Raw genomic sequence first — 12214 nt, 5'->3', positions numbered from 1 at the left:
GGTTTCACACAGAAAATGTGTCCATGCCTTGTTGGCATATTGGGGCACGCATAGGTATCGTTTGAGGAACTTGATGTAGGTGTCATCGGCGGATTTGAGGGCGGATTGGGCGGAGTTGGGAAGCCAAAGGTGTAGGCCGTAGAGAAAAATTGGGGTGACGTAGATCCGGAAGAGTTGAAGGACTATTGGGAGGGTAAGATTCTTCATGGGAAGTCTATTGCATATGTATCCAATCCTGCCCCTGGCCTTAGTTATTGTGGATTTGAGGTGAGTGGTGGATGAGAGTTGGGTGGAGAACGTGAAACCGACATAGTTACAACTATTTCATTTTGAATACATTTCATTCTTTTTGAAAGTTCATATCCAGATGTTATACTTCCCTTCAAAATGGACAAAACCAGTAACCTTGTCTCCAGACACAGCAGATCACCTCAAGGTAGTATGTTTAACGATCTCTAGTCCATTTGTAGTGAAATTTTCAATATATAAAAAATCACTTTTTGGTCATAATTTGAAAACATTATTGGCGCATTTATTTTTCTAGTATCTGAGCACCCTGCTTGAATACAGCTGAGTGTAGCTGAGACCAGTCCCTGGGTGTACTCACGGACTTCAAGCACATATTCGAGTATAGTTGTCCCGATATTCGCTCAAGAATGGGAATGTTAGGTAACAATTCAAAAACTGGTAGACTTGACTATGCTTGAAGGACACAAGCCATTTTGAATTAATGAGCTTAACATCCGACCTTTTGTGGAAAACCAACCATCTCTTACTCGGACAATCCCAGATTTTTTAAGGCAGCTGATTTAATAATAGTTAGGAATGTCAAACCAGTTTATTAAACACAGTATGTGTTTCGTCCACCAGCCATGGGTGAAGGGTCCTAACTTATTGACTTCCCGTGGTGAACGGAAGTATGGAACTCTTGACCCAAGCACTAGGTAAAAATACCTTGATAGCTCTCAAAGATGGAGAGCACCTAGTACATGGGCATCAATTTTTCAGACCAATCTTAAGGCCTCTGGTTATAAATCTAATCAGGGCATACGAGCAATAGGGCTAGTCAAGTAAACGCGTTCATGGACAACTGACGTTATTCCATGGAGTAAACTCAAAGACAACATGCCCAGTCAAACCGCACTGTGCATGCATTGGATGTTAACATTTATTCCATTTTACATGCTTGTCTGGGCAATTAGCATTGTGGTATTGAGCCAATTTGATAGTGCGTTCAGTGATTAACACCAAATATGCTCATTTAGTAGGGTTTTGTAACACAACTCGCTCAAAATCACTTGATTATTAAAAATTCAATGGGCGAATGGTTCGAGTTGACTGTGATGTTTGTCTTAGTTCTCTCTCCCCAAAATGCCCAAAATCAGGGAGCCGAACCACATTTTTCCTTGAATTTCCTTTACTTGACATCCCCTATAGTTCGAGCATCCTTAATCAGGACCTCAAAAAATCATCAATTGAGTAAGGATTGAAATCGCTAGTTACCTCTACTCCCCACGGTTACATATCAATCTTGGTTGTCTGTCATACACCTGGGCCAATCTTCAAGGCTAACTATCTTGCAGAATGTGGTCACTATCCTAGTCTAAATTCGTCTATCAAAGTCGACCTCTCCTCTAGAGTCTAACTATTGATTTCTGCTACAAGAGTGATGAACTTTATCTACAGTTGAATACAAATCACTTGCTGCCTCTACTTGATGCCAGAACGATCTCGGTCGTTTGGGAAATCTAGGCTACTCTTCAAGGCAAGCTGTCTTGCTCTGGTAAGGAAAGTGGGGGAATCGTTGGGCCAAAAGAAAATGGGATATTCACATATGGAGCAATGGGTTAATAATTATTGCTCGATGTCTGGCGAGATGGTCCAACGGAGATGCTCGAATGACGTCCACTCGACGGGATTGAAGGACCACTAACAGAGCGACGAAGTGCTGTATTCAGACTCGGCACTGTCCAAGGTCCTCTTGCTCTTCTGCACGGCTTCCTCGGTCTCCTACTCCCATACGATGACGATCTCTGTCCTTCAAAACAGTTCCCACTTCTTGGCAACACAACAATGGCAAAGTCCCAGCATTAAGCAATGGCAGGTGGTTCCCCCTTGGAGAGGTTCAAAAACCTCTTTCACATGGGGGCTAACCGGGTTGTCTCAGGGCTCATGGTAGACAGTGGCGGCTTCTTCTGTAAACTGTCGCCCTTAAACATGTGACCGCAAAAGGGATTTTAACATACCAATGTCCAGGGTGTGCCTCCTTTCGTTAGATAGGTCACATTGGCCATCAATGGGTTTCTCGGATTGCCGACAATGAATTATGTCTGCCTCTTCTGTAAGGTATGGTATGTGGGCCACCTCTGACCACACTGGGTTTGAACGGCAAAGGGTTGACATTGGGCCGGAACTACGCCCCAACGGGACGTCCAGGAAGGATTCGGTCGTCTTTGGCCGTCAGGGGCCGACATTTTGGTAACATCGATCCTTGAGGATGAGATTGCTTTTTCAGATTGTCTTCCCCTCTCATAATAATCACGGGAATATCGTTTTTGGTGACCGAGTATTTTCGCGATTACGTCCGATCAATTTCTGAGAATCGATTCCTTGAGAGTGTCTTTAAACTCTACACCTGTCCGACACCTTGTCTAACCATCTAACCAGCAATGACGGGCTGGAGAAGCTACTTATAATGGATTACGACGTCTCTGCGAGCATTGGGGTGAAATTTGGTTTACATCTGGCCCCCAAACTTACACACGTTGGGCAATCCAACGACTTCGCAGTTTTCACAAGACGTCACCATACATTGTCTCAAGACATTTTGAAAAACACCGTTCCGTGAATCCTGTTCATCCTGTACATCATTTATCCATATAATATCAGGATTATGTACTCGATTGTGCACGTAACAGTGTGCAAACATAGTTCAGGAGTGATGTAAAGTAAAGTGTAAATTAAGCTAAATTCCCTTGGGAGTTGCAAGGATGGTCTGGCTGCTGAACTTGGAGTGTAGGGTTCTAGTCAGTTTCGACCCAGCTGACATTTCAGCAGGTTTGCGAACTATTGCATTGCATTAGGAATCTTGCATTTTTTAAAGCAGTTTACATGTACTTCTTGGGCATACGCCTGTCTCTAATTGACCTACTAGGCACCGGAGTCGGTTGTTTGCTTGGTTCGTTCAGTGAGCTCCTGTCTATACCAGTTTCGGTCTGCTTTGAGTTGATTGTCCCATGATATTTTTGCGTACTATTCAAAGCCTCTGTCATTTCCTGGATTTGGTGAGTTTCGTTTCCCGATTCGTGTTCGGTGTGATTTTGTATTGGGGCTGGAGGTTGGGTTTATTTTTGTCCAAGAGCCGTGGTTCCCAATGCGGACAGAACCTTTTCAGGAGGGATCCATGGCGTCTAAGGGTCCTCTTGTCGGTTGTCCCTTCGATTTATATTCATATGATTTCGTAGGGGGTTTGTTCATAGGTGGGCGAAAATTTTGATGTTGAACATTGAAAAGGAGCACGCGCTTCCCACATATAAAATGCTTTCCACGTCCCCTCTCATAGCTGTTGTTTGTAATTCGGGTGTTTTTCTGTTGTTGGTCGATAACTCTAGTCCAGAGTTCGTCCTAGCGCCTCCATGGTCTTTGGCTAAGCTCTAGGCAGGGAGCCTTGGGAGAATGGAAGCACATATGATGCTGGTGTCATGCCCGTTGCCAGAATGAGGGGTCTGTCTGTACTCATTAACCACTTATTCCATCGCCCGGCGCATTTCTATATTGCTGAGATCTGTGGACTGAAGAGCCTTCTTCAATGTCCTCATGAACCATTCAGCCGGATTACTCTGTGGGTGCAAAGGCGGTGTTAGTTGGTGTGTTAAAGCTTTGGTTTCGAGGAATGCAGTGAACTCTGCACTTGTGAAGCATAATCCGCTGTCCGTCCGTGTTTTTCTGAGGTCCTCAAAAGCATCAAATATTTCCGCCAGTCCTCGAAGAGTCGGGCAGGATGGACGAAGCAGGGAATCGTACAAGTCGTGTTCCGTCCACCAACCAGGGGTGAAAGGTCCTGACTTATTGAATTCCCGTGGTGAACGGAAGCATGGAATTCTTGACCCAAGCACTAGGTAGAATTACCTTGATAGCTCTCTAACATGGAGAACACCTAGTACATGGGCTTAAATTTCTTAGACCTATCTTAAGGCCTCCGGTTTTCACCCTAATCAGGACATACAATCACTAGTTCGAGCTTCCCTTATCAGGGCCTCAAACAATCATCAATCAATTGACTAAGGATACAAAACGCTAGCTACCTCTACTCCCCATGGTCCCAGATCAATCTTGGTTGTCTGACATACACCTGGGCCAATCTTCAAGGCTAACTATCCTGCAAAATGTGGTCACTATCCTAGTCTAAATGTCACAGTCGACCTCTCCTCTAGAGTCTAACTATTGATTTCTGCTACAAGAGTGATGAACTTTAGATACAATTGAATACAAATCACTTGCTACCGCTACTCCCTCCGATGCCAGCACGATCTCGGTCGTCTGGGAAATCTAGGCTACTCTTCAAGGCAAACTGTACAGTTCAATCTACTTTATTCTATTATATACTTGAAATGACACTCTACCAATCAGCTGTTTTGCTCGGGTGATGAATGAGGGAAACATACATGGATAGACAATGGTCAGATCTTACTTTTGACGAAGGTGATTCTTGCGTCCAACGGGGATCCACGGCGATGACGTTGGTTTGATCGGATTGAAGGTCCAAGATCGAATTGACAGAGCATAACTCAGAAGTTGCACCTGTACTCAGCTCCAGAGACTGTTCAACATGTGTGTGCTGGCTCACTGATGTATGCAATGCACTTCCCCAGGTCCTCTTGACTTTGCACGGCTTCCTGGTTCCCGACTCCGAGCGTTGACTTTCATTGCTCTGATCTCAAAATCGACTTCCAGCACTTCTCGCAAAATTGTCCTTGATTCAACTACCAGCAAGAGAGCTTCAAGTTGGGAGTTGTTATCCCTTTCAATGGTGACTGTTGATTTTCTTGGACGATTTGTTTTTCGTCAACGGGTCAGCTTGTCAAGCCAGCTTGTGCGTGTTGATTCGAGACAGCTTGGACAAGCCGATTCAAGATGGCGTGGGGCCGCCGACTCACGATAGCCTTGGCCCCCCAATTCACGACAGCTGCGACACGCTGACTCAAGACAGCTTAGACACCGTTCCACGATGACGTGGGCCCGCCAATTCACGACAGCTGGGACACGCTGATTCACGATGGCGTGAGGACGCCATTGATTGTTTGTTTTTTTTACCGGGTGCCTCTGTTTCCAGATGTTTCAATACAGTGTTTCATAACACTTGATTATTGTGTACATCCTTTTTCCATATCATGATGAACTCAATTGTGCACGGAACAAGTCGCAAAACGTGTCTATCATTGGGGAGTGGCTCAAAGAGATCAGCAGAAACGCTTTCCCATGGGCGGTTTGGGGTTGAATGATGGCGACTAAAAGGTTTGGCCCAGTCATGCACGAGAACCTGACATTTTGGGCAGCCCTGAGCAAACTTTTTCATCAAAGCATTCGACCGGGGACACCAGATGGAGCTGTGTAGCCTCCTTTTTGAAGCCGATATTCCAAAATGGCCCTCACCATGAGCAAACGCAATGGCCTTTTATCGGAGGAATGGTGGGACAAGCAGCATGACCCCTCTTGAGATATTGCCTCCTGTTGTGACTGACAGTTCTTGAAACACTGAGGCGTATGGCCCCAGGCTGGAATGTTTGGAAAGGGGCTTGCCACTGAGGATTTGCTTTTTGACATTCTAAAGTTCTTGACTTTGTTTGGTTACCTTCGCAATTGTTCTTGGGGAAATGGAACCTAGGAGTCCCCCTGAGGCAATCATGTGAATGAGTTTTTAAGCCTCATGTATGAGGGCTCTGATTTCGGGTCGCTTGTTAAGGGGCTGCGGATGCCTGGACCAAAAATCGGCGGGGTTGTCCATTCCCCGTCTGTATTGAACTCGAAATGGGATGTCTTGGTGCTTTAATTTTATTCTTTCAGTCCGAACTGAGCCCAATCGTGTGTTACCGAATATTGCCACAAGGGGTCTGTGATGAGTGAATACGGTGACGATGGACCCGCCCCTTAGGTATCTGCGGAACTTGATCAAGGCAAAGTCAATGGCCAATGCTTCCAGGTCCAATTGCCCATATCTTGTCTTGATGTTGAGCGTGATGCTATCATGCTTGGTCTTATGATGCCGTTGTATTCCTCAGCCAAGATTGGCCCCAGGCCTGTAACATGGGCGTCAACGTAAACAGTAGATTGTTTTTCGGGAACAAAGAACGTGAGGACTATATCTGCACTAAGGGCATTACGAAGACGGACAAACTCTCTTTGGTGTTCGGGTCCCCAGTTAAACCTGGCATATTTCTTGGTTAAGCTGCGCAGGTCATGTGTGCAATGCGGGGGATAGATTCGTGGTTTGATTGGGCCATGGCTAGAAAAGAGATCAAATCTGACTTTGATTTTGGTGTTGGTGCCTCTTTTAGGGCTGGGTCGGGTGATACTCCTTCTTGGACCCCACATATTTTTATTATTTAAACCCCCAAAAGCACACTTATCACTATTCTGGGTCATACGCATTGTCTTGATCCTGTTGAAGAAGAATTGAAAGGCCTCATCGTGTTCTGTTTTGATGGCTGCAGCAACGATGGCATCGTCGTGTGTATGACATGGACATGGGGATGATCTTCTCGTTTTGACTGCAGCATTCTCATGAGTTCTCCACTTGCTGGCTTAAGTCCCATAGTGAGCCGACGGTCATGGTATAGTTTACCACCTGCTCGGAATGTTTTGAGGTGTCGCGAGCTCTTGGCTAAAGGGATCTGATGGAATGCCTGCCAAAAATCGACCATGGAGAAGAAATTACACCCAGTAAGTTTGGACTTGATCAACTTAGGAGTGGGAATAGGGATTTGAGTATCCTGAAGTTCCCCATTGAATCCTCTCGAGTAGACAGTTACTCGGATTTCGTTCCGATCCTTGGGAACAACTGTAAGATTTGCTATTCAGTGGGTTGGGCCTTCATGTGGCTCACTGACTCCATTTTTTAGCATGTTGCTTAAGGCCTTCTGTAGCGAAATCTCGAGGTGAATAGGAGTTGGTCGGTTTAGGGCAATGAATGATTTCGCACCCTTTTTTACATCCCTTGGAAAATGGGCGCCAAGTTTGGGTCGTTGGCCAGCGATTCGCTTGTTGAGGCATACTATAGTTGCAGCCCATTTCGCTATCCCCGTTGGTCTATTGGGTTCTGGAAGAGCAACCCCAGGATAAAATTGGATAAGGCTGAGTGCCAACGAGGTGTCGTTTGAGGGTAAGAGATGAAGTGGAGTTGATAATTGTGAGTCATCGACTACCTACCACAAGGTGACGTATTGTCTGTTTTCATGGATCGTTTTTGAGGACATTACCCCGTCGACCTGTATGGGATTAGACCCATATTGACAGATGTTGACATGGCTTGGACGTAGGGATGTTAGCATCTAGTCAGGTGATAGGCACCTTAGTATGATGTTGCCCCTGAATCCATCCCTTCTCGAGTTCTTAAACCATTGATATCCAGTTCAACTCACGGCATGTCCTCAAGAGGCTTGGTGGTGTGAATGACACAAGTGCAATCCAGTAGGCAACAAAGAAGCAGCTCCTATCTGTTGTCGTTGGATGGTGAGGATTGGGCTCTTTTTGAGGTGCGTTGATGGAGTCAGCTGATGACGTGTTTGTTATGGGCGTTTCTATTGTTGTTTATAGAGCTCTTTGGTTTTTCAAATCCCGACACACGCTAGTTAAATGGCCTCTCCGTCCACAGTGGTCGCATGTATTATTAGAAGCAAGGCAATGCTGGATTCCAAAAGTGTGGGCCTGGCCACAGTATCCGCACTCTTTTGGTCTTAGCTTCTGTCTCCTACCTTGTTTGGATTATGGCCCTGCTATCTTGTTGGTTGACCCACCTTGAATAAACGGTTGTGTGGTGCGTGAGCTGTTGAGTTGTCGCCATGTTGGATTTTGAAGATTTTTCGAGAATTCCTGCCTTCGTCACCAGGTCCATTGGGCCCCACTTTTCCCTGAGGGCTGTCAGACGAATGACGTCTTCGCATGCTCCCCAGATTGCTTGGTGGACCACAAAATACTGTCGACAGTTCTTGCATTTGAAGCCCGCGTGGTGGGATATTTTCTCTACTCTGCCGTGCCATATTTCGAATGGTTCGTGTTTTTTTTGCGGAGTTGCTTAAGACAGCCGAGCGAGTCATATGTAGATTCAAGAGGTTGAAATCGGTATTTGTTACCGGGTCGCGTTGGCCCTGAGGTCACTTGGCGGGCAGAATATCGGACGTTGGATCGGTTATGCTCAGGTAGAGGAGGCTTTTCCATTTTTTATTGGACCTGGGATCATCGGGGGCGGGGATATCACTCCCCAAAGTTGCTTCTGCATAAAGCTCAAACCAGTTAGCCATCTCTCGAGTATTTGCTCAACTTCATCTTTGGTGTGTTCTCCATGATTGAATCGTGTGACCGGGGGCAGGTTCCGGGTGAACGGGAATCTGGCGAGGGGGTTGGATTAAACGGCGGGTTAGTCAACCATGGTGCCAAGGGTGGGATCCTAGTCGCCAGTGATTCAATAGTAGTTACGAATGTCAAACCTATTTATTAAACACAGTATGTAAACATAGTTCAAATTAACATAGTGTAAATTAAGCTATATACCCTTGGGAGTTGCGAGGATGGTCCGGCTGCTGAGCTTGGAGTGTAGGGTTCTAGTCAGTTTCTCTGAGTTGGACACTTTTCTCGGGACAAAGCGGAGCATTGCACAGTGGCATCAATCTAGTCGAGGTCCCCATATGAAAACAAACCATTCGGTTTATGGGGTGAACCTAGGCTTCTCAAATCTATTTCATTCTTTAAACATGTTCTTGAAAATATGATTTTTTATTATTTATTCCTTTACCATACACGAGACCCTAAAATAAAGCTTTGGCGTGAGATGAAGAGCAGAGGAATAGCTGCTGTCCGAGCCTCTCACAATGACCAGTTCCAGCATACACGCAAAATCATTCCTGGCCGCCGTCAATTTCTCACCAAACAAGCGCCGAGCCTTAGCATGCACGGGATGTCCTACCGTGGGAATACGATGAAATACATCGGGACAGACTCCCGAAAGGCGGGAATGAAGAGTTCTGGAAAGGCCTCCAAAAGTGTTTCAAATGAATCGAATGAGGCCGCCTTCACTAGGGTCAATGCAAGAGCAATGGCTCGGCTCACGTGACCTTTTACGTAATTTGAAGATAAAGGGTCAAATAGGCGCTCGTTACTCAAGTCTATGACAAGATTGTGTGCTCGAAGGAAATCGGCCCCCAAGATGGCTTGATTCAGGTCGGCCAGGTAGAAATGCCATTGATATCTCCAATTCCCCAAAACAAGGGAATGAGACGTGCGGCCATAAGCTTGCATTAGGGAACCATGTGCTGCCATGAGTGAAGGAGTACCGACCGAAGACATTTTCATATTACGAGAAGCTGGTATAATACTGATTTGGGCTCCGGAGTCGACTAAATAGGATTTATTATTCAATTTATTCGAGACATATAATATACGTCCACCAATGCCCATTACTGATGGTCGTCTTGATCGTTTCCCAGAATCGTGTGAACTTTGGATTTCCAGGAAGGTGTGGTCCGCTGGACAAAGGAACACGGTTGTTCACAGTTGAACGCCTTGGGGCCATGCGGCTGATGGAAACGGCACCAAGATTTCTGACGAGAGGATGGAGAGAGCGATGAGGATCTTTTGGGTGCACCTGACAATCCGGTTATCATTGAATTCTGTATAGACAACAATTTGTCAGCCAATAGAGCCAACTTACAAGGATCGGTGTCATGCGAACAAACCTCTCTTGTTAGATGATCCATAAACAAAGACTTGAACAGAAAACAGAGTTCGTGCTTACCCACCAAAGCCAATATCTTGCTCATCAATTCCGAAGGGCGTCGATCCCCCAAGGGAGAAACTTGTTGCAAAAGCTGAGCCCGTTGATACGAGGAGAGGGAGAAAATGGCGAGAAGGCGATATTTTAAAATGATGTACTTCGAACCATCAGTAGGAGACAGGAAAATGTCAGCCACACGCTTTGCAGTAGTTTGGTCCAATGCAGCCATCACATGATGATACTTGGTATCTTCTACTGTAATATTCCTCAAGGCGAATTGCGACTCGGCTTGAACAAACCATAAAATTGGTTCCGACGTCCAGAATCCTGCAAGCTTGACCGAAACCGTGTCCACTACAGGCACACCCTTGACAGACATTATTGATATCCAAGGAATTTCTCAAGCAAGACGTTTTCTACGTCGGGGTCACCATTGAAGCGTGAGGTAATAATGATGTTATCACTTAAATTTGTTGAAACCGTATAAATGTATTTTCTAAATTAGAGTAACATGGGAGTGGAGAACAAGAACGAGGGAGTAAGGAACACTCACGAGCTAGAACCGCTACAGACCCTCACGTTATGCGCCCCTCGATCATGCGTTCAGAAACATTGTCACGAAAAGTGAAAAGATTGTTGCTCTTGAAGCTCTGAAGTGAGTCAAAATTGTGGAGGGTGTCAGTGGTAATGCAGCTCAAAAGTTTGTTTGTGAGATCCGAAGATCAGTTCCCGTGGAGTCCGGCTTCAAGAAGGCAAAAAACATGGCCAATAGGACATTCGGTTCAAGGCCAAATCACTCTCAGTAACCCAAGAGTATACCAGACAACCGAAATTCTGACCATTCCTACCAACTACAAATTTTCATCAGTAGCATAAAAAGAGAAACTGACATTACTACTTCCAAGCTTCTAAGCTTCTAAGCGGAGCAATGAAGATGATGAAAAGGAGAGGACAGAAAATGGAGCTCTGAATCATGCATGTCGTTAAGGGATCCCTCAACCTATACCAATTGCTTTCTACCATAAATGAAACTTCTTATCCAATTGAAAACTTGGATCCCAATCTCATGGAGCCTGTTAACTAAAGGACCATGATCTGCNACTTGGATCCCAATCTCATGGAGCCTGTTAACTAAAGGACCATGATCTGCCTTGTCAAAGGACTTGGCAAAGTTGAGATAAACTACATCGACTAATTTGTGGCTCTCTAGTCCCTCAATTACCTACTCTATATGTTCAATCAGTTGGGTAACCGTGCTAAAATGTGCTCGGAACCCACACTGGCTAGGAGGAAGGACGTCATGAATATCAAGAAATGCAACAAGTTTGGACTTCATGATCTTCTCAAACACCTTCGCAATATTTGAAGTGAGAGAAATTGGCCTATAGTTAGTGGGGAGCGACTTATCTCCCCCTTTAAAAATTGGAACAACGTGAGCTAATTTTAGTGACGATGCAACGCATCAAGTATGAGAAAACAGGAGCAAGAGCCAGTGAGCATCTCGTCAGAAACTGAGATGTCACATCATCAGGGCCAGGAGAGCTCGAGGGTATCAGGTCCCTGATGGTCTCTAAAGCATCTTGATCTGTGACTGCAAGATCACCTAAGTGCTCCAATTGACTAACTTGCCAATTTCAACAGACTCATTTTCAGAGCAATGAGCTGTTGCTTCTAAACTCAGTGAGGTTGAAAGCACACTAGAAAACTGGTATTCAAGCTCTACTTCATTTATCTATATATTCATATCTTGTCAGGGTGATGTACTCATCAAGTTTCCTGCCAAAGACACAGTTTGCCACACATGCAAGAAGGCGGAGCACTTCGCATACGTATGCAAGGGGGAGATGTATGGCAATCACATGGTCGACCCTCCTGGTAATTCCAAAGCCATTAATTCTTCGTCAATTGGTAACATTGGTTTTGAAAACGTACAATATCAGATACCTTTCGTACAATATCAGATACGAAAGGTATCTGATATTGTACGTTTTCAAAAGCATTCATGAGCTTTGTCCCAACCCAGGATTTAGGGTCAATTGTAGTGACCGTTGAGGCTTAACGTGCGTTTTGAGAGCACCTTCAAGCCCTCGAGAATCCAGGCTAGTTAAACCAATGAAGTACACATTTCTTCTTTCTCGGGCTCCTTCATGCCTTGCTTCCGACCAAACTTCTCACTGACGCCTCTCGAGATCATTGCTTTTGTTATGCTCTTGTGCAAACACTCTTGGG

Source organism: Tigriopus californicus, chromosome 1 (genome assembly GCF_007210705.1).
Source record: "Tigriopus californicus strain San Diego chromosome 1, Tcal_SD_v2.1, whole genome shotgun sequence".
Lineage (NCBI taxonomy): Eukaryota > Metazoa > Arthropoda > Copepoda > Harpacticoida > Harpacticidae > Tigriopus > Tigriopus californicus.
This window is presented reverse-complemented; position numbering follows the sequence as displayed.